This window comes from Cryptotermes secundus, unplaced genomic scaffold (genome assembly GCF_002891405.2).
Source record: "Cryptotermes secundus unplaced genomic scaffold, Csec_1.0 scaffold180, whole genome shotgun sequence".
Lineage (NCBI taxonomy): Eukaryota > Metazoa > Arthropoda > Insecta > Blattodea > Kalotermitidae > Cryptotermes > Cryptotermes secundus.
Genome location: NW_019718619.1, coordinates 3032097 through 3055500, shown reverse-complemented (window position 1 = coordinate 3055500; position 23404 = coordinate 3032097). Strand labels below are relative to the sequence as shown.

General features: G+C 40.4%; 1 protein-coding gene across 10 annotated transcripts in view; it reads left to right on the top strand.

Annotated features, from left to right (window-relative positions):
* The window catches only part of LOC111861791 (homeotic protein antennapedia), a 1040626-nt gene that overhangs the window by 358015 nt on the left and 659207 nt on the right, over nucleotides 1-23404 (top strand). The window lies entirely within an intron of this gene.

The window sequence follows — 23404 nt, the reverse complement described above, 5'->3', positions numbered from 1 at the left end:
TATACTCTGGCCCCTGTGCGCCCCCCCCCCCCCGTAATATTTATTGGACTCTTGGTGTTATGGATCGGGTTCATTGCATAAGCTTATCGCAGCAAAGCACGGCCTGTTTGCTCTTACACGAAACCAGGTACAACATACATTCTTACAAATGCTACTGTGTCGGGAGATTACACACATAGTAATAATACACGCTAATACACACATAATACTTAGTATTATTCCTCGCGCAATTAAGACATAGAATCGAATGTGTTCGTTAACAAGTCACATTTTTAATCCTAATTGACTTAAAGCAATTCCTGGGCTTAATTATTCAAGTACAACGCCATGAAGATGTATGGGAATGGAGGATGGTTCCACCCTTCTCAACCTCCTCGCTAAATTGAGGTGATTAGCTTCACGCCTTTATCGCTTTTAATGCCGGAAACACGGCCCCCGGTACACATTGCATAGAAGGCTGGATGGGCCCCACAACCGGTCTGGAACTGATGGAGAAGGGAAAAACTAAAAATCTCTTGCTCTTGATGCTAATGAAACTCCGACTTCTTGTTCAGCTTGCCCGTAGCCTAGTTTCTTTACCGACTGAGATGTTCCGGTACTTTACTAATTTAATCAAGTGTACAGTATCTGTATATTGAAATTACAATTGTGAAACATGGTGCAAGCTAGAGCGTAGTTGGTTGAGGATCTATGCTACAAGCCGGAAGGTCGCGGGTTACATTCCTGATGAGGTAATTAGATTTTTTTTTCCAGTTTACCTAAACCTTCCAGCCGCACTTTGACCCTGGAGTCGACTCAGTTTCTAACAGAAATGAATATCAATAATCTTCGTGGGGGTAAAAGGCGGCTGGCGCGTAAGGCTGACAACCTTACCGCCATCTGTGAGCCGATTGTCTAGAGAATGTGGGGGCCTCCACAGCCTGTTACAGGGATAGTTTCTTACCTCTTGCAGCTTTGGATCGTAGGCTTCTTTTTCTAGCCTTGTAAATATACCTTGACAAATGTTTACATTTCTGCTAGGATTGCTTGTTAGAGCACCCGTATTTCGTATCTGACTCCTTCCCGATTGCTATATGTTTCTCGGATTAGATTTCTTTATAGACAGTCCTGGACGCCTAAGCATAATACTTCAGTCCATGTATTTATTTGTATAATGATTATTAAAGGAAATGTGCATTGCTTTAAAGAAGTAGGTCATTTTACAAAGGCTTTGTGTATTTTGAATATTAAAATCTAGTCTGGCTATACTTCATAAATATGAATATAGTTACGTTGTAACTAGTTCACAGTGATGAGATATTCCTGTTTGGTGGTTTTCTACCTAGACTTTACGCCCTGTACCTTACAAGCGGCCTTTGTGATATTTAACACAAATTAGGAATTTGAACTTAGCCAGATTCAAAATATTAAGAATTTGCATTTGAACCAAAATATTTTATATTTTGTCCTGACGAATCAGACACCCAGATCTGTCTTACCTATTCATTTGCTACTGTCTGAAAGGTGGATTTTTGTCCCTGGCGACGACAGTGGGTGTTGCTACTGTTCTTATCCTAGCGCGCAGAAATCTTAACGTAAAACTATCCACGCGTCGTTACAACGCTAAGAGTTACATGCAGATGGCGGTGGGATTTTACTGCCACGCCCGTCACCGCCTTCATAACCTGGTATCTGACTGAGGTGTTGCATGAACAGTTTTCATCGGAATATCCAGAAGAAACCACTCGATGTACATAGAAATTGATATTAAAATACGTCTTGAAGAAATAGGGATACCGTCAGAATTTTGGCCCACGATGTGGTCCAGTGACAAGATCTCTTGAACCCTGTAATGAAACTTATGTTCCGCGAAGGGCTGTAAGTGTCATGCTTATCTGGGTCACTTGCCTGTCAGTTACTGTGTTAATGGGCTCATTACTAGCAAGAAAGTTGACAAACTGATAAAGAACTGCGTACAAAATGGCGATGTTGAAATTTAATTTGATACAGCTAAGTCGTTATAGCGATAAGCTGCTGACTTCACGGCCGGGGTTCGGTTCGCAGCAGAAGCAAATAATTTTCCTCTATTCCACAGTATCCAGACTGGTTCTGGGACCCACCTAGCCCCTTGCACAATGGGTACAAGGAACTGTTTCCCCTGGGGTAAAGCGGCAGGAACGCGAAGTTCAGTACTCCCCTCTATCCATTGTCGAGGCCAAGAATGATGGAGCTATACCTTAACTCCCCATACGTCTTCTTAAGACAGCGATTAATTAAGCACAGGGCAACTTTACGTTTTATATATACTAAATACAGGGTGTTTCACGACTTTAGGGCATAACTTCAGGAGGTGATTTCCTATGTCTTTGTGATCAAAAAAGTTCATATAAACATGTGTCCGATTTTGGACAGTTACGGAGTTACGACCGTTTTTTCATTCCCGTAGAAGCCCTGGTGTGAACCGCGTCTGTCAGCTGGCGGGTCGCTATTTTTAGCCAGCTACAGACAGAGCGTTCTCGTTATCTCGACACTTGAGAGCGGGGGCGTTCTCGTTATCTCGACACTTGAGAGCGGGGTTGGTTGTTATGTCCGGCGCGGTTCACAACCGAGCAGCAGCCTGTGTTGCGGCCGGATGTGGCATTTTCGAAAATCAGCTTTAAGCACCAATAAATTCAAATTATAGGTAATTTCACCAAATTAACTTTACAGTCATACTTTAAATGTATCATGTATTATGCTGGTTTATTATTTTGTTCCGTTTATTGTCAGTAATCATTACCGTCTATTCTGAGTTTAAAACGGTCATAACTCCGTAACCGTCCAAAATGGGACACATGTTTATATGAACTTTTTTGATCTCAAAGACCTAGGAAATCACATCCTGCAGTTGTGCCCTAAAGTCGTGAAACACCCTGTATAGTGAACCGTAAGAACAGCATTTTGTTTACACGGGTCTTGTTACATACGCCGATTGCTATTAATTAAATTTTTGTCATGTACAACGTCGTGTGAGTTTGGATAATAATCATAAATAGCGAAATGTGTGATTGTTGCGGGCAGTGGCCGTGTCCTGTTGACATGGTATACCGTGCCCTAACTGAGTAGGAGAAGAACCACGAAACTGGCTGCAGCACCAGTGGAACTGGAGATATGTTACTGTAGTGCTATTGGCATCCTGTCCCATTAGCGGAAACTGCGCGCATTAACAGTTCTATGGCATCGGATTTTTGTACAGCGTTAGTTGAATTCTTTCTCGTAACATAGAACGAACATAAATAATTGGGAATGAGATTTAGAAGCTATAATCCTTTCAGTTTTAGTTCTCCCCGTCAATGTCTTCAATAAATGACCCAAGAAGAATTGACTCGTGCAGTCCTGCAATGGAAGCCGGAGCGCTGATGTGTGAAGTTTATGGACCGTTACGGGTTTCCTTCCCTTACGCCACTTTCACTTTCCTTTCAGTTTGAGTGCTCCTCTGAAAGTTGGTGATTTGTGGTTTATTTTGCGCCGCACTCAGGATCCATCGTCGAATGGTGGAGATTTGGAAGGAAGCGATTGTGTCTAGTCTAATTAATAATTTTTTTTAATTCGCTTAGTGGGGGGTGGATGGAGTCCAACTGGGTCCACTCGGCACGGCGGCCACTGATTTGCCTATTGTAGCCTGCCCCGGGTGATTATGATGGTGGCGAATTTGGTGGAATAAAAATTGGCAGGGGAAACCGAAGTACTCGGAGAAAACCCACCCCAGGGCCACTTTGTCCACCACAAATCCCACTTGACCAGACCCGAGATCGAACCCGGGCCGCCGCGCTACTAACAGCTTGAGCTATGGCGCGGCCACTGGTCTAGTCTAAGTCCTATCTTGGAATTTATATGGAAGGAGTGGAGGAAATCACAGAAAGTCAATTTCACTATAGCCGGTGTTCTGCTCGAGATTCGAACTCCGGTATCACGAACAAGAGTGAAGAGCGTCACCCTTACATCAGCTTGCTCGGTGGAAGAGTGCGAAACCTGCATGAATATCTTCAGTTGTTACCCCTTTCTGTTATTATTGTGTAAAATGTTAGTTTCATTGCTTTATTTTAAATTTTGTCACTTGCCTGAAGAACATATTATGAATTTAGTTTGCAGCTCATTACATAACATCAACATATAAATTAGCTGTAATTTCTTTAAAGTTACAGCGTTAAGGGGAACCGGGATATCTGAGTCGGTGTAGCGACTGGCTACAGGCTTTACGGTTAAGGAGTCGGAGTTCGCGTCCCTGTAGGGTCAAGAATTTTCTTCACGTCGTCCAGACCGGCTCTGGGGTCCAACCAGCTTACTATCCAATGGGTACTGGGGTCTCTTTCCCTGGTCAAAGCGGACAGAGAGCGAAGCTGACCACAAGCCTCCGACTAGAGCCGAGGTCAATTAAACATGGTTCTATACACCCACTCCCCCATGAGTCCTCATTGCGTAGTGCTTAATTAGTTAAGCACAGGGACAACTTTACTTAGAGCGTTAAGGTGTAAATTTGTGACAATGTTAACTGCTTATGTTGCACTTACGCCGAAATTTTGGGTAAATTCACATAGACTTATGTCAGCCACTGTATGGACCCTACCTTTAGTATTTAAATATGTTATAATTATATTAAGTACGAGTACATGTTTTTGGGCGTTCTTTAACTAGCGGTCTTTCCGATTAGAAAGTAAAAGCGAAGGAAAGTATTTTAAATAATTCTGCACCAAGGTTGGTGGCATAATGTTCCTCCGAAATGTTGGTAACAGCAGTGCCATAGCAGAGAAGACTACAGTACAAATGCTGGCCACGGTTTGTTCCCACAAATTAACCTTTTCTTATTGCACTCACAGTTAGCGGCAGGCAGGCGTTGTTAAAACGCGATTTTTTTTTCTTGTGAGCCTAGACAGAAAGAAAATGTTCACACGAAATTTACAGAATCCAAGAAGGAACCAACTCTATGTTATATTCCTCATCGTTTGGTGCATCAATTGATTTTCTGCTCTTCACAGAAAAGTAAAGTTCTAAGGGCATCGTGAGTTACACATTCCATTTGATACACAAATGGTCACGTCTTCACCGGTATGCCTTTCTTCAGTGAAACAGCGAACAATGAAGCATTACAGACAGAGCCCACGCACTTTTACGTTTCACAAGAAAACATTTGCAGCCGAAAAAGATTAAGTTCCTATATTTTTGGAAGCGACGCCGTATAGTCCGACAGAATTTCTCTCACATTTCGAAAGGACATACTGCCTCCATCTTCAGAGTGTAATAGTGGCCACGCTAATAACTAGTAAGAAGTAGACATCAGGCAAAGAAGCAATATAACCCACCAGTTTCAATCAAATTCTACCGGAATATACGGTGTTACAGCCTACAAGATATGTTCTTCAGAGTCACCGGTGTGAGAAGTTCAAATCCAGTAGAGTATCGTCTTGCTTTATGTATATTTAACACCATCTTTTATCACGTAGTTGAAGCAATACCAATCTCTTTCTGCTCTCCCTCTTTGCTCTTCAATACAAGTGTGGTTTAGGACCAGCGTTCCCTGAGGAGTTACCAGGCAACTGATGCCGGAAGACAAAAGAGCGTGCTGTAAAGGAAATAAGCCCACAGCGTGTAGCTCCTGAGAGCGCTCAGTACAGACCGATATATTCTTGTATAGCCGATCTAGAAGACAAGGGGAAGAGGCCAGGGAAATCGCTATTTCCTACAGGATAGGGCATTTCTACTATCTCAAGGGAAAACTTACGGATTAGGTAGCTGGAACAGACTGCTCGCTTGAAAGTGTGAATTGTTTCTTTATTTTCATGGTTTCCTCTCGTGTTTATCCACTTCTGTTGAGAAAAGCTATTGAATTTCAGAAGAGGGCATTCGCATACTGCATTTAACTGAAAGAGTTAGCTGTCCTGCTGATTACAATTTTGTCTTATCACTGTACATAATGCGTGATATATAATATAGGTAATTTTGTCTTGCGTTTTAAAAGTTTTGTAACAGACATGGTCAGAATTCAGTATTTGATGGCAGGGCTGCTTTGAAGATTTTTACTATTAAGTAACAGTAATAGGTCACGTGCGTAAAGAACCCCGTGTACAGTGTGAGGGTTTGAACCTCAGAAATACTTGAACTCACGCGAAGAATTGCCTCATTTAACAAATTTTATTTCAAAGAATTCCCATCAGTGGCCTCACGGTCTAAAACCCTTTCTTCAGTCGCTTTATCACGTGAATTATGGGTTCGAACCCCACTTCGGAAGTGGATTAATTTCAGCAGTTTTAATATTTTGTTTGTTATTCCGTGTCGGTAGAGGCCTTTAAATGGACCAGTCCACCATCCAAGTAGTTCCAACAACAGTCTGCTACATGAAAAAGCAGAAGAAGGACAAAAATTTCAAAAGAGACGCTTGAAATTAAACCCTGGCTCTGGAGTATCAAGAAGAGTAACAATTTAACCTTCGTTAATTATTCGTTTATGGTATGAAATTGTAACAGCAGCAATATCCTACAACATCGATAATATTGCATCTGTAATTATTGTTATTATTCACTGATATGTTGGGATTTTGGACTATATCCATCGTCCTAGTTTTTAAGATAACAAATAAAAACACGACGTTTCGGAAACTATATCTGTTTCCGTCCTCAGGTGAAGGAAAACACCTATTCAGTTGGGTCCCTTAGAAAGAGCTAGCCTCAATCACTGGTCTAGCTCTTTCTAAGGGACGAACTGAATAGGTGCTTTCCTTCACCTGAGGACGGAAACAGATCCAGTTTCCGAAACGTCGTGTTTTTATTTGTTATCTTAAAAACCAGGACGATGGATATAGTCCAATATCCCAACATATCAGTGTGTTATACACCATCGTCAGAATCCTATAGTAACTAATTGTTATTATTGTTATAGTTATTCATCATCATCGTCATCATCATCATCATCATCATCAGTTTCTGAATAACTTACAATTGAACATTACGAGTATATTTGTGAGACGGTGCTAGTATGAGGCATTATTTATAAGGAACAATTTTATGCTTTTGGCGCCCTTCGCTGTTAGAAGCCATTGACATCCGAGTTCCAACCAGAAATATTAGAGATTTTAGTGACATTTATACATAGTTTTCAGTTAATATGTGTCTTATTATCTGCGTTTTAGCCGCAAATAAAATATGTAACAATGTGAATGTGTTTTAGTCATTTGATTATTAGGAAATTCTGTTACGTTCAGTGTCATTATAAACGAATGTTTGTTTTGTATCTGCTGTGCAGTAGAATACACCATATATACATATTTGCCCTACATCTCTGTGTATCTTTTTCTTCACGTTTTTTCGACGCGCTAACTCTGTAATTGGCTTCTGTAGCTGTTGAGTTGCCACGAAAAAATAAAGAACTTCATTGATTTATTAACATAATCACCGTTACTGGACTAGCGGACCCACCTAAGTAAGTGCCCCCCCACATTTATTCACCGGAGGACTGAAACAGATCCAGTTTTTAAAACGTGTTCCGAATACTGGATCATCGACAGAGTTCAAAAACTCGGTCATCCAGAGAAATATTTTTATTTAGCCCTTTTGTTCTAAAGGAACCCATTTTTTTGTGTTGAATTAATCGTAAATGTACAACACTTTGATATTTTAACGGTTATTTCCCACCACAGGTTTTTATTAGTAATTATGGTTTTAATCTCACCTCAGTACTATCTCGAATTGTTATATTACATTTACAGTACTACGCATGAACAGGCTACGGAAAGCCTGAGACGCTTCGTCAGTTTCTCATGCATTTCTGAACTGTTTTCCCGTAAATTTATAAGCCTCATTACGCGACCGAATTAAATCTTCACACAAGGAATGGAAACAATTACAAATTCAGGAAGATGTACTCACGGGAACTGAAGCTGGGACTCGTCCATCTTCTGATAACGGAAGCAACGAAGTTGAAGTTCTCAAGATACTTGAGCTGTCGTCACCGCTGTCTGTCTCCTGGTAATGAAGCTGTGAGATTCCTCTGTTGTGTCCCCGCTACTGTGCAAAACAGGGGAAGGTTAGGGACGGTCCCAACCCCCCAGTGCCTACCTACCCTTAGGAGAAAGTTGACAAGAATACGCAGGGTTTTCAGTAACATAACTGTGTGCCCCTCCTCACCTCTAGTCATTGCTTCCATCAAGTGCATAAAAATGTTTTGTTGCTTTATGAAAGGGGCAGTAAAACTGGGGGGGTGGGGTTGATTTTAGTATGCAGTTGTAATATTTCTCAACTAGGAGATATTACGTTCCTTCAGATTTGGTAGTAGGTACTCCGGCTTGTAAGTAAGTAATATAAACAAAATGATATGTTTCAAAACAAGTAAGTTGTGAGGGTGGGACTGGATTCGTGATGCTCTGAGTGGCTACTGTTAGCTTCTGAAGGATTCTGCTCCATGAAATTACTTATAATCAGGGCCAGGATTTTAATGACCTGAAAATATTTAAAAAATGACCCGTAAAATGACCGTAAAAATCCAGAAAAATTACCTAAAATATGACCCAAAAATGTAATATGCAGGGCCTGGATTTTGATGACCTGAAAATGTTTAAAAAGTGACCTATAAATTCAAAAAGTGATCTATAAAATGACCTAAAAAATCCAGAAAAATGACCTAAAGGAGAAAAGATAGAACACTTCGCTTCCATGTTATTCACATTTCAGAAAGCATTTGAAGAAAAGTTCCCTAAAATGGCCAGAAATGACAATAAATACCCTTGAAAGTCCAAAAATGTACGAAAAAATTGCCCCAAAAATGAAGAAGTGACCTTAAACCTAAAAATGTCAAAAAATGACAAAAAATTACCTATAAAATTTACATTTCTGTAACCAGCAGCTAATATCCGAGATTTATATATTTAAGAGCATCGCATAGGATACAAGGAAAAGAAGATGACATGTCATCAAAATCCGGGCCCTGCTTATAATGAAGTTTATCAATTTCCTCCCAAGATCGTGAGATACGGTAAATAAGTCTTTCACGCAACATTTTGTTTCTAAATTGATTTCATAAGCCTATTCTCAAACTGGAGCATTTGTATTAAAGAAGGTGCGATTGGAGAGTTCTGACTGCTTGAAATACCTCCATGTAGTCTGTTGAAAGTCATCCGACGTTTCGGAGGAGCATGAACTCTGCTTTTCACCTGCTTTCATACTGGTTTCTTTACTCAGCTTATTCTTCGACTTTCAACGGGCTCCACGGCGTTATANCTCGTACGCCTTAATCTGCTCTAAAGTTGAGTGAAGTGCAGAGTGTGAGGAGCAGACGGAGCAGAAGTGAAAGTTTTATGGAGCAGTGTAACTCTGAACCCTGACGCTTCCAGTTGGTTTGTTGTTACATCACCAAGCGCCAGAGGAAAGAGAGTCGTAAAGAAATTCAGCAGAGAAAAATATACCTGATGCTCTCGCTTTTATGACGCCCAAAGATTTCCAGAGCCGTGTTTCTTTTACAAGAATAATGGAAAGTGGTTGAGATGTGAATAAGAATAATTGAAAAAAATATTCCTTATTTAATTTTATTGGATTATAATTTCTTAGAACTAGCCTTTTTGAATTTACAGTTTGCTGAGAAGAGAGAACCATATTCCTACACAAGCTGCAGGAATTATGCACAGAAAAAAGAAATCCGTGATTTTATATAGATACAGCATATTTTTTGTTGTGCTAGTTACACCTATATTTCCTAGGCGTTTATCCTATGATTCCTTCCTTAAAACATTGCTACATTATACCATTATAATCTACCATAATTTATTTGTATAAGAGCTTATTATTTAACCAGTGCTAAGTTTTGTAACTGACCCGAGTAATAATGCCTTAACATCAAAGCTAATTCATAATCTCTTGTTCGTCTGGCCTTACCACACTCAAGTCGTCCAGTATTTTCTCTTACTCTGGTTATTTATTGTTTGGTTGCCCACTTCATCATGTTCTGTTCTCCACTTACTGTTATGGCTTACGTAACATAATACAAGGCTAACGCACAGTTAGTTAGGGCCGCTCCATAGCTCAAGCGGTTAGTCGCTGGCTTCCCACCGCGGCGGCCCTGGTTCGATCCCGGATCTGGTCAGGTGGGATATGTGGTGAACAGGGTGGCGCTGGGGCAGGTTTTCTCCGAGTACTTCGGTTTCCCCTGCCAATCTTCATTCCACCTATTGCTCCACAATCACCCTCACCTATCATCAGGGACTGGTACAATAGGCCAGAAGTGGCCGCAATACAAGGGACTTAGTTCCACCCCACGAACAATAAAAAAACGCAGAGTTACAACTAATACAGAGCTCTTTTGGCAATTCCCATGTACAAAAGTTAGATTTTGCTTTGATTTGAATTTTCTGTTACGAAATTACCGCATTTTCGTACTGACACCTTGTTTGGAATTATGTAGTGTTAGAGTATGAATATTCTGAAGGAAAGGGGAGTATTAATAACGGGAGGATAGCATTGGATGTGAGGGTGTATATTCGATTCTGACTTGAGGAGATACCAAGTTACTGAGTTAACAGCTGTGAAACAGTAGGTGTATTTTTCTTCCTCTAATATAAGTAATATGCCGGTCACAGTGACCGCGCGGTGTGAAGCATGAACTGTCTTCGGTAGCTCCACTGAAGGCATGGATGTCTACGTTTATTCTGTGTGTAGGCAGTGCCCTTGCGACAGCCTAATCCCCCTTCCAAGGAGTCCTGCCGACTGTGTAAAAGATCTAGGAACTGAAATACCGGCCAAGACCCAACAAAGGGCTGTAGAGCCATAGTTAGACTGATGGATGCTCCTTTAGCCTGAGTTTTGCTAAGTTCTAGTAAGAAACACATAATCCGCTAAAAATATTTCTGATTTTATAATTACTGGGCTGGAATACCAATTAGCAGTTAATGTGCATAACCTAATTCTTTACCCTTCTTCCGGCAAGCCGTCCGATGCTGGTATTGTGTCTGACGGGAGCAGTATGTGCACAGAATAAAACACGCAGTTTCAAAATATTTAGACCAATGTATATTTTAAAAATATAATTTGTTGACAGAATTACCCAAAATTCCTGCACACTATTTCAATATCTGACCTTGCTTTGGCCATTTGTATGCAGTTACGTTAATTTTCAGATAATATTTATTTTTGCTTTAGTTTTTAAAGAAACTTCTGTGTGGAGTGGAACAGAAGCAGCAGTTATACGGAGTTTTGTCTTTGCGATATAACGTCGTGTAGTCCTTTACAAGACAACGAACTATACGCCGTTATATCTCAGAAGCTAACAATATGATATCACCTCAGGGAGAACCTCGCATTCTAAACCAATTAATTCGCCAAGCCTTTTACAATTTTCCCCCCCCCCCCCGCAAGCTTTATATTATGTAGCGAGGTAATGGAGTCAGCTGGTTGGTGTGCTCTGGTTGCGTAGGTGGGTGAGGACACTCCACATCAGGAGTAGGAACTTCAGTTCACCTGTCCCTCCCCCCAAGATGCTGGATACTAAATTTTATGGGTTGTTCTACGACGCTCTCTGTTTCTGGACTGTGCAGTGTCGAATGATGAATGATTGATGCGTAGTGGATTGGAAGTGATTCGGAAGGAACCGGTCCCGTGATATCCGGACGTTTCCCTGGAGGTGCAGGAAAACAAGGAAAGTCGGGAGAGCCGGAAGTCTCGCTGATGTCAGAACCGAGCACCTCCAGAATACAAATACAGAGCCTTACAGCTACGCCAGCCAGCTCGATAAATGTTTTTATTTACCACTAAATCAAAAAGGTTGGGCTATTCATATATACCAAAATCATATCAGAAAAAAATGTTATTGGTCATTTGAAAAAGAAAAGGTAACTTATTGAAATGGTTGAAATTTTTTTCATGGGTCTATTTACTGTTTCCAGCTAACATAATATGTTACCGAACTATAGCCTATTATTCATCTTGACTGATTATTTTTAAACTCTTGCTTGAAATCTAGGGTTTAGTTTTTGTAATTTGGTCTCCAGAACTATCTAACGTTACCCTTAATTTACGCAACGTTTAGTGACAGGATTCTACATAATCAGTTGCTTCCACTGTTATATTTTCTGAATATTTTTATTCTTTGTTTTTCTATTGAGAAAGAATTGAACCTGGGGTCATCAACGAAAAATACAGTAACGTGTATAGCTAGGCAACGGCGCTAAAAACATCTCGCTTAGGGTCACCAAACAATAGGACGAATATTTATAGCTCTTTGTTAGGCAACAGTCAGCGAGCCAATGGACTGGTGAGATAGTTATCACGTGACTTGTTTTCTGTGTTGTCTGCGATACGCAACAATAGAACTATGTTTCCTATTCGTGGTCCGTGCCGAAGGTTTATACGGGACAGTGAAGGTCGTTTACAGTTAGTCTTAGCTAGTCGTAGCTATTCATAGACGAGAACCCGTGTGTCAAGGACACGAAGCCGTCACGGAAAGGAGTTGAGAGAATTCAGCTGTGAAGTGTTAATGGAATTAAAAGACCTAGTGTGTGACGCTGCATTTGCCATAGTTACAATAATCGTGAGAGTGCATAAACCACTTGTAGTTATGACTAGTGAAAATCCAATAAACCGATTCACCAATCCAAATCCGCGTCTTTCTGACTAAAACGTGTGACAATACGAATAACAGGCATCACGTCTCGAAATTGGAGCCGGGTGTCTTCTAAATGCGAACCTGACCATTTCAGTGTGACACGGGTGCTCAAGTTCTCGCGGAAACATTTGTGGAGCAGGCGATTACTGTTGAAAAGATTTTAAACCATAAACTACTATAACAACTATGTAGCCCCACTCACTTCCCTCCTCCTCTTATACAGCTGTGTTTACTCGACTTGATTCAGTCTGTTGTACTCTAGCTGGTTCGCTGGCGGATTTTTTCTTACCTTCTACCCTGAAGATGGAGGCGATACGTTCCTCCGAAACGTCATTTAACACAATTTCTACACGGTGCCACATCACAGAAGACGGCTTTCTTTATAATCGACTGGTTTAGGAATGAAATACCGACTGTGACATATTTCGTTGTATTTTAATATGCCATGTTCATAATTTTATATGCAGAGGAATTTAACCTGGCTAGCGTGCAATGTACTTGGGCTTCTAGTTCCCTGTAATTCAACTTCTGGTAAATTGGTGAGTTAAGGTGTAATTCAGCTTCTTGTAGATTTGGTGAGTTGCTGTAGCTCAGCTAATTTGTAGATGCGGTGATTTACGTTGTAATTCAGCTTCGAATAAATTTGATGAGTTTAATTATAATTCACATTTGGTGAGTTAAGTTGTAACTATAGTTCCTGGAGGCCTGTGAACTTAAATTTTATTTCGGCTTCATGTAGATTTATGAAGTTAAATTGTAAATTAGTTTTTTATAGACTGGACTAGTTAAATTTTAATTCCATTTTCTCCAGATGTGAGTTGAATTATAATCATAATTGAATTATAATCATAAATATATATATATAATTGTCACGTGTATGAGGGTACTCGTGACGAAATTAACGGGTTCTAGTTCGGATGATTAGATTTATTATCACTTCCACACACAGACTCCTCTGTTGTTGCGTAACATAACAACGGACTCTTTATCAACAATTTGTGTTCGCGTGAACTCGTTTACCAACGCGTTGCCTAGCAATGGGTGTACATGTAACAATACTGTAGGTTGTAACTGAGCTCTCTCGAGATATGGTCAATTAAGTTATAATTTAGCATCACATAGATCTGATGAATTAAATTGAAATACATCTTCCAGTAAAAATGGTGAGTTGAGACATTCAGCATCCTGTAGATCTTGCGATTTACCTTGTAATTCAGGATCCTGTAGATCTTGCGATTTACCTTGTAATTCAGCATCCTGTAGATCTTGGGATGTACTTTGTAATTCAGCATCCTGTAGATCTTGGGATTTACCTTGTAATTCAGCTTCCTGTAGATTTTCTGAGTATTTGTAATTTACTTTCTTGTAGATTCGTGGAACTGTTATGATACATGTTGAAACGGATTATCAGTAGCATTAGATGACAACCGTGTGTTGTACCATAAAACAACAGGATCCACATCAGCGAATAGGTTGATACATTGATCAGGCGGAAAACAGGTTTTTCAGGTCTCTGTAACATGAATAAAAGATAAAGACTGGAATTATTCTACCCACACACCCATCGATCTTTTCAGATTCTTTGCGATTGAGACCTACAGTAAGACGCACGTTGCAAGTACAATTTATTGAGTGTTACGCATGGATGGAGCGACCCGCCATCTTTCAGCGCCACAGTAGTCTCTTCCAGTGAATTATGTTCGACTGTAATACGGAACGAGATACAAATTATGTATCTTAGGTAGTCCTTGTTATATAGACAACAGCAGCTTGTTTTTTTTTCTGTGTGTGTGTTTTATGACGTACAGCTTTTGTGATGGATATCAGGAACGCCAACTGCCCTGGTAATTCCAATGAAAGGCTTGTACAATCAAAAAATGCATTCAATATTATGTCCGACGGGTCTATTGCAGCTATTTTAATTATATGGGACCTACATTTCATTCAAATTGAACTGCTTTACTTCAACATTAAGAGGCACGCGGTACCGTAGTTGGATGAGGCACTGTGCTACAAACCGGAAAGTCGCGGTTTTGATTCCCGATGCGGTCATTGGATTTTTCAATTGACCTAATCCTTCCAGCCGCACTATGGTCCTGGGGTCGACTTACCCTCTAACAGAAATGAGTGCCATGAATCTTCTTGGAAGGCAAAGGGCGGCCATTGCTTAAATCTCACGTCATTGCCATCTTTGAGCCGGTTGAAAAAAAAAATGTGGGATCCTCCATGGTGTGTTACAGGGATAACTTTACCAAGTTTTTACCTTTATTTACATGCTAACGTAATAGCGTAAAGGCCAATTACAGTTTGTACACGAGTATAGATTAGAAACAGACCAGACAGAAATACAAGAAAAAAGCAGTTTATATATTTTTATTATAACAATAATCTATTATTTCATTAGCACATCAAAATTATTATTGAGAAGCCAGANTACTTGCCAGTCCTGGTGTTACAATTTACTGTAATAGCTGCGAAACTCTTTTCGCAAGTCTCTGGCTTTTTTGGGTAATACCATCCTCTTTCTAATCTCAAATTTGGGGCATAACACAGAAAGTTACTAGTACTACTAGTGCTACTAAGTATTATTATTATTATTATTATTATTATTATTATTATTATGTATACTGCTCTACTTGAAACTCGAAATATTCTTCACTGTCACATTGTGGTGTTGTCTGTGTTCGTTTGTCTCTGTATCTTTATTCCTGCTAACTTTGTGATTAATATAAACTATCATATTTTGTATTCTGTTTTTTAATTATTTTTGTGTATTTCTATCCGTGATCACTTTGTAATTGGCCTCTGTGCTGTTAAGTTTGCACGTAAATAAACACTAATTCAATTATTATTATTATTGTTATTTGGTAATGCAGAAAGTATACAGGGCGACGTACCAGGGTACGCTCTGTCGCTCTCTGTAAGAAGTTGGAGCTATTGCATGAAGATACTGATCACCAATTTCCTAACGCGCCTTTTAAAAATCACAGTTTATAACAAAGAGACTCCGAAAAGAGTATATGATATGTGTTTCTCTATACCCTGTGTTAGTCATGTTTGTGATCTAATCACTACATCATATTATTAGAAACTAAAGACTGAATGTGATGCTGGTTTTCGGGTTGTAAATAATAGTTCTGTAATAGTTCTTTTAATAGTCTTTAAGAAGACGATAGTTAGATATAGTTATACTCCTTGTAACAAACGGATGTGTATTAAGAGCTGATAATGTCGAGCCTGTAACCTGATAATTACACCATGATAATATTGTTCCGGGAAATGGGAGACTTGAGCAAGCAACCGTTATTTTTTTTGCCAGTGGCCTAATGATGTCATGGCCAGTATCTCCTGATCTCACCCTCACCAGCAGTGAGGGCGGGTTGGGTTCATCAGCCTTCCCAGGACTGTCCTCTTGGGAACAGCCACTGGCTGCCGTCTGGTCTAACGTTTTTGTCTGCTTTTGTGGCAGGGCGTCATCTGATGGCCTCCCCACACAGTCTAACACGGAACCCATAATTCTTCTGAGCAAGCATTGTACCTTTCCCTTCTTCTGGTCTTTAATACCATATATCCGCCATCTTCTCCCAAGACTTCAGTTTATTAGCTCTACTTTTGTGTTCTGTTATCCTATAACTAACTAAATCCACGGAGTTGGGTCTTTCTCGAGAAGCCGCCACTTGTGCAGCTACTCAAGGTCTTCCCAGAATTTTATGTAATCCGAAGGTTCATTACCGTGTTCACAAGAGCCCTCCCCTGGCCTCTATCTTGAGCCAGATCGATCCAGTCCACACCACCCCATCCTATCCAAGTGGTCTCTTTTTCCGGCTTTCCCACCAATAAATATCCTATATGTATTTCTTCATTCATTCTTCATTTCTTCTTCATTCGTGCTGCATGCCCTGCCAATCTTATATTCCTTGACTTGATCATTGTAATTGTATTTGGCCAAGAGTGCAAGTTAAGACGCTCCAAACTCCTATCACTTCAACCTTGTATTGCTGTACAAATAAATTAATTTTATTCCAGTGTTGAGTGCACACGAGAAGTTTTTTCTTTTAATTATTTCACTACGCCAACAGCAACTCGGAGTAAAAGGTGAAGTTGTCCCTGTGTTTAATTAATTAAGCACCATGTCTCAAAAACGTATTGTGGAGTGGAAGTATAGCTCCGTTATTCTTGACCTCGGCATTAGTTGGAGGGGAATGTCAGCTTCATGTCCCAGCCACTTTAGTTCCGTGAAAAGAGCCCAGGTTTCTCACTGATGCCAGGAATCCAACCCCGGCTGTCCACAGCGTAGCCCGTCCTGTACCTACTAAGATATCCCGTCAGAGTTTATGCTCTTAAGTAAATGGACACCGATGAATTATACATTTATAAGGACGTAGAAACAGACGGTCATGACCTCATTTTAAGTGATTCGGCCGGGTATTCCCCTGCAGGGATTGAAGTAAATAGCCAAAAGTCTGTCGGAATAGGCAGTATACCGTACGAAATTTGAACTGGGCACCTCTCCAATACGTGTTACCGCTTGAGCCAACTTCCTCAGTGGTACAGTCCTGTATGTTCTTCATTTCGTTTAAGTTTCCACGCCTTGCAATTTGTGTCTGTGTACTCGTTACCGCCCCCCCTCCCCCGCATTCCCGCAGTTATTCGGCTTGCTACACCGCTCTTCTTGCCACTTGCTTGGCTTATTTTCGACCCTGAAGATGGAGGCGACATATTGTTCCGAAATGTCTGTTGGCTTTCAGCAGATTGCACGGCGTTAGTTCCCAGAACTTTTTATAACCACCGCTGTGAGAACCTCAAGTCCTGCAGTTACTCGTATATAACTTGATAATATCATCCTTAGTAGAACTGCAGAAGCCGAGGGTGTTGATGTAGCGGTGACGCCCTGCACCTATATCCGCAAGGTGTTGGGCTCCGTGTTTGGTCGCGACATCGCCCATCTTGGTGTCCTCAGCCCCTTGAAGCACATGCAGTGGCAGTACTGCGGTTATGCCACAACGACTACTCTCCAAATCCCCTTCAGTTTATCGCTTATCTACAGTTATCATAAGGTCACTCGTCCAAGGTGTCCTACCGTCTGTGTAAAAAAAGATTACGAAACTGAAGATGAGGCCAGGGCCCAACAAAGGCTTGTAGAGCCATTGATGAATGAATAAATGAAAAGGTAAAAGGTGGCGATTACAGCGACCGCAGGGTCTAAGGCATGAACTGTATTCGCTCGCTCGAACGCTGGGATCGTGCTTTCGAATCCCAATCAACGCATGGATGTCTGTATTGTGTGCGTGTATTTTGTGTTTGTGTTGTGCTGTGTGTAAGTAGAAGTCTTGAGACGGGCTGTTCCCCCGTCCATTCAGTTCTACCAACTCTGTAAAATACTAAGAAACTGAATAGAAGGCCAAGATCCACAAGGGCTGTAGAGGCACAGATGAGATAAAGGTCAAATGTAAAGTTTTTCCTATGCTTAATTAATTAATTAATTCTGGAACCAGGATAGCGCAATAGTGACCGGGCCACGGATTTGATTACTGGTTAATTAGGTTCGATTTCCGGCAGATGCAATAAATATTTACCACCTAGACCTGCTCTTGGGGCCACTCAGCCTCCTATTTAATAGGAATCGGGAGCACTTTCCTCGGGAGTAAAGCAGCCGGAGCATGATGCTGACCGTTCACATGGCTGCAGTGCCGAGGTTAAGAACGGTGGATTTGTACCTCCACGTCTTCATAGCGTGGTGTTTAATTAATTAAGTACAGAGACAATCTTACTTTACTTCAATATGTCTTGATGCAGAGCGCTGTCTCCAGTTCTTTCTCTTTATTAGAGAGATGGATTCTTTACTTATCTTGTTGTATTAACCTTATCTGTTTCTGTGCACAGCTTGATTTGTCCCCCTGTTATCCATCACGCATTGTTCTCAGCGACCCTCCAGTCCCGCTCTACGCATCCTTATATCCGTCCAGAACCAATCAATCCCCTATCCCTAACCTGAACCCTCTTGTGCGTCACACCCTGATCTAATGGAAGGGAGGGGGTCACTGAATCATCCTTCACATCGGTCACCATGGCTACCACTAATGCCTCCTCCCCTTGTGCGTCCTGATACCACCCCTGGGGCAGACTCCCTTCCATAATTTTCTTGAAATAACTGATCTTTGAATGCTGGGAGTCTTATCTTGCTTCNTGATTATGTTTTTTCTTTGTATTCTCTTGGGCTTTAGTCAAAACGATTAACAGATATTTAACATAATTCTGATAGCGTCCCTTTCGTATCGGCGCNTTAGTAATTGATATGAAAGTATGTATGGATTCATACACACATGAATAATTATTCTAGATTATTATACAAGGTAAAGTTGTCCCTGTGCTTAAATAATTAGGCACTACGCCATGAAGACGTATGCGGGAGTAGATGTATAGCTCCATCATTCTTGTCCTTGGAGCTAGAGGGGGCAGAATGTTCAGCTTCACTTCCCGGCCGCTTTACCCACAGTTACAATTGGANAAACACCTATTCTGTTGGGTCCCTTACAAAGAGCTAGCCTCAATCCAGCTAGCTCTTTCTAAGGGACCCAACAGAATAGGTGTTTCCCTCACCTGAGGACGGAAGCAGATCCAATTTCCGAAACGTCGTGTTTTTCTTAGTTATCTTAAAACCAGGACGATGGATAAAGTCCATAAAACCAATATCTCTGTGTCATTAAAATCTCATTTTAAACAGTGCCCAATCGGGATTTAATCGCATATTTTCTCAAACAAGAAATAGAAGCGATGCACGCAATTCCAAAATTATTAATCTGATTTGTCGTTTTAACAGACAAAGTACATAGAATTGTTACCTAATTTGGATTCTTAGTAGCAGAAAATGGAAGCCAGGAATTGTTTCAGGTAAAACTTTCCCTGCCGTTTACTGGCTGGACGGCCTGGGTTCGATTCTCCACTTGCGAAAGAGATTTTTCTCTAGTCCACAAAGTCCGGACCGACTTCGAAACTGACCCTGCCCCTCATTCAGTGGGNTGTAGAAATAATGAAAGAAATCAGCTTGAGGCATGAAGCTGACCACTCACCTCCATCTAGTGCCGAAGTCAAGAATTCTGGAGCTGTACCTCCAGTCACCATATATCTTTATACTATAATGCTTAATTAAGTACAGGGACAATTTAACTTTTCAGTCTGGTTTCCATGAACTAAACGTCTAAACCTAAAGCATAATACCAAAACTATTTTAGTGCGTACGCCATTCAAGCACTTCCTCCCCTTGTTTTTCCACCCACGTGGAAGAGAACTACAACAGCTAGCTATAAAACCCTAAACCCTTTCTGTCATATATCATGAAAGACTCAATGAAATCTAAATGTTGAAAGTTTTATGGTCCTATGCTTTGTAAATTACACTAGCTTTCCTAGCGCGCGGGGGGGGGGAGTTTACAATTTTCTACAATTACAATTTTCGTCACGAGCAACGACTTCGACACTAGTTGTTTCTAGTTAATATCTCAGACAATAGCTATCTATTAACTACACCCAAAAGAGTAACGATTTTTGACGTGATAGTCCAGAGCCAGTATATCTGTCTCATATTCGCTACTGAAAACCGCAGTTCGGCCATTCAAGCTGTCCCTTCTGTTACGCAATATTGCAAAAAAATAGTAAAATGTAACACAAAACAATCATTCTTCTACTTCTCTAATAACAGTGGAATTTGTCTGTGATTTCGTTTTCATTAAGGCATTGGACGAACGTCTTAACTCTTAATCATAGCTTATACTCTTCGCCAAATATAAGTAGAATGAACAAGTCAAAGAAAATGAAATGTTCAGGGCATATAACACGAATGGGGAGAAGAGGGATGCATATAGGATAATTGTGGGAAAGCCAGGAGGAAAGATACCACTAGGAAAACCAAGACATAGATAGGTGGACGGTATTAGGATGGATCTTAGAGAAATAGGATGGGATGGTATGGATTAGATGACGTTGTCTCAGGAGAGAGACCAGTAAAGGGCTCTTGTGAACACGATAATAAAACTTCGGGTTCCATAAAATGCTGGGAAGTTCTTGAGTAGCTGCACAATTGTTGGCTCCTCAAGAAAGGGATGAGCTCCATGAAGTTAGCTTAGTTAGTCATTACAATATAACCGATTCTCGTAGTGTTGTGTGAGTGATGGAAGGTTTAGAGACAGCTTCTGTTTGAAATCCAGTCATTTTCAGTCACAACTACTTTTTACAGAAATAACCTCATCAGTAGGAAGTGTTTCTTACAAAAACTTATTGTGATATTACCTCTAAAAGGAACTTAATTGTACTTAACCATCCTGTGAACTATATTCGTTGTTTCTATGAACTGACGAATTTCAATGAAAACAATTAATAATCAAAGTTCTGAACAATATGATCTAAGTGGTTTCAAGTTAAATATGTATTGCTTGAATAAATAATTAACTATATATTCTTTTTTTTTATATTTTGGCTCTTAATACGTCTATATCCAGCCACAGGGAAGAAAAATAATAGTTTATAAAAAACCTAGGATGTTTACAGAATTACTATAAGAACCTCTACTAAACAAAACAAACTCCGTGGTTTTAGTCTTCAAGCGAACTACCTTTACTACATGTTAATATTTCAATAAGGGTACATCGTTAGGACAATTACGTAGAAACATTTATATATTGGAGATTGCCATCTTCTGGGGCGTAACATCCTGTATTCCGTCGAAAAAAGTCAACGGACCTGGCCTCTAATTTAGTGCTTGTCACCTGATTCATGCAGGTTCCTTCTCTCTCTTATTCTTCGACTCTTAAGATCGAGGCGACGTTCCTCCGAAACGTCGGCTGACTTTCAACAGACTACACAGCATTATATCCCTCAAAACTAAACTCTTTATAATCATCGCTGTGAGAACCTCAAATCCTACATTTGTACACTACTTTTCAAATTGTATTAATCATGTGAAATGTACACTGCTTTGTATTTTTTAAAACTGGTTTATCTTTTGGTCAGATTGTGTTTTAATTCATATATTTTTGTGTCCCTTAATGGCGGTATGGCGAACAGAGTTAATAAATTCGGTATTATAATGTCTGGCAATGGACAGTAATAATGTTAAGTGAATTATAGCAGTTCAGAATTTATATTTACGTTCTTTCTGTATCTAATTGAGTGCAGGTTATCATATTGATATATTTTTCGCGTTGTTTACACTTACGGAATAAATATGAAGTTACTTGTATACCCATGGCCGTATTTCTTTCTAAAGCAGGCGAACTTAATTGGTGTCGCATTTAAATGAGGTGGTGTAAAACAAAAAAAAAATGGAAGTGTCATATATACTGAACCCAGATCAGAACAGGATATAAATAATTTCAACTGTGGTTTCAGTTAGTCTTAGACCGGTATCCTGCCGGTCCTTGCTGTTTTACACTGGCGCGATTTCAAATGCATGGCTTCCAAATTCCAGAATCTCTTGCCAAAATATGCCGCCTAATTCGTCATTTGGAGAATTTATTATATTCCTGTTCTATCCTAGTGTTTGTGCGCGAAGTTACTTTGGTAACGCATAAATGTTTCAGGAATTCTCTGCTCACACAGTCACATTATAAAATCTACAGTGCAATTGTAGGAATACTGATGATTTCTTAGTTTACCAATTAACCACAGCTCACAGTCTTCTTAAAAATAGGACATATTCTATATACATAATTTCCACGACTTCTCACAGTTAGCTTCATATTTTCACTTGTCGTGTGGTACGCGTGACGAAAATAACGTGTTTTTATTTCGGATGACTGGATTTGTTAGCACCTTGGTTGTAAGTTTTCTTAATGAAACTTAAATACAGCGCTATCGCCGATTTTCACATTTTCCAGTGACCGTTGTACATGCACCGGGGTTGCCCGACTTCTCTAGTCGTCTCCTGGCTCAACACAGTAACCAGCGCTTCAGATCGCTATGAAGTCTTCTTGCTATTTCGTCTTCAATCACTCTGGAACCTCGGAACTAAAAATTCTTCTGCACTCCTCCAGCTTACGCCTGACTCGTAACTGCCCTTGAACTAACTCTGTCACTGCATTCGCTTCTTTTATAAGCACTCTGCACAGACCCCACGGAAAACGCCGTCTCTATTGTTGCTGACGTCACCGCTCACGCGGAAGTGTTTATCAATCCATTGCTTAGAAACGGATTACATAGCCCCGTTATTCTACTGTTGCTTGGAGCAGATCGCATAGAAAACACAACCTCATCTATTGTTGCGTAACCTATCAACGGACTGTTTACCAAGAATCTGTCTTCGCGGGAACTTGTTTACCGACACGTTGCCTAGTAGTGGGTTACATATAACAATATCCTGGTTAATTAGGTGTGCAAAATAGAGCGGGGAAAACTGTGAGCTTCGGATGTATTTACAATGAAATCTAGTTCTCTCATTTTTGCGAAAATACCAGGGGTTTGAAAGATGCCGATTAGTTGTGATGAATCTTACACTGTTTGGTAATCGTCTGCCAGCTTGACTGCGCTTGTGTTCTGGGAGGGTGGAAGAGCACGAATCAGAAATGCAACGAACTACCCTCAGATCAGAGTGGAAGGGGTGGGGGGGGTAGAAGCAAGTGCTAACTTTTGACAACTGTGTTTCCCAAATGTAACAGATTAGCCGGCTGCATAACGGCCGGAGTTGAGCAATGGGAAGATATGATGGGCGGTGGTGGGGGGGCTCGAAATGTGTGGTTATGTGCCGAAATGTTCTGGTCAGCTCTGTCGATACTCTCTGCTCAGTAACCAACTCATAATATTTCAGCTGAGTGAAT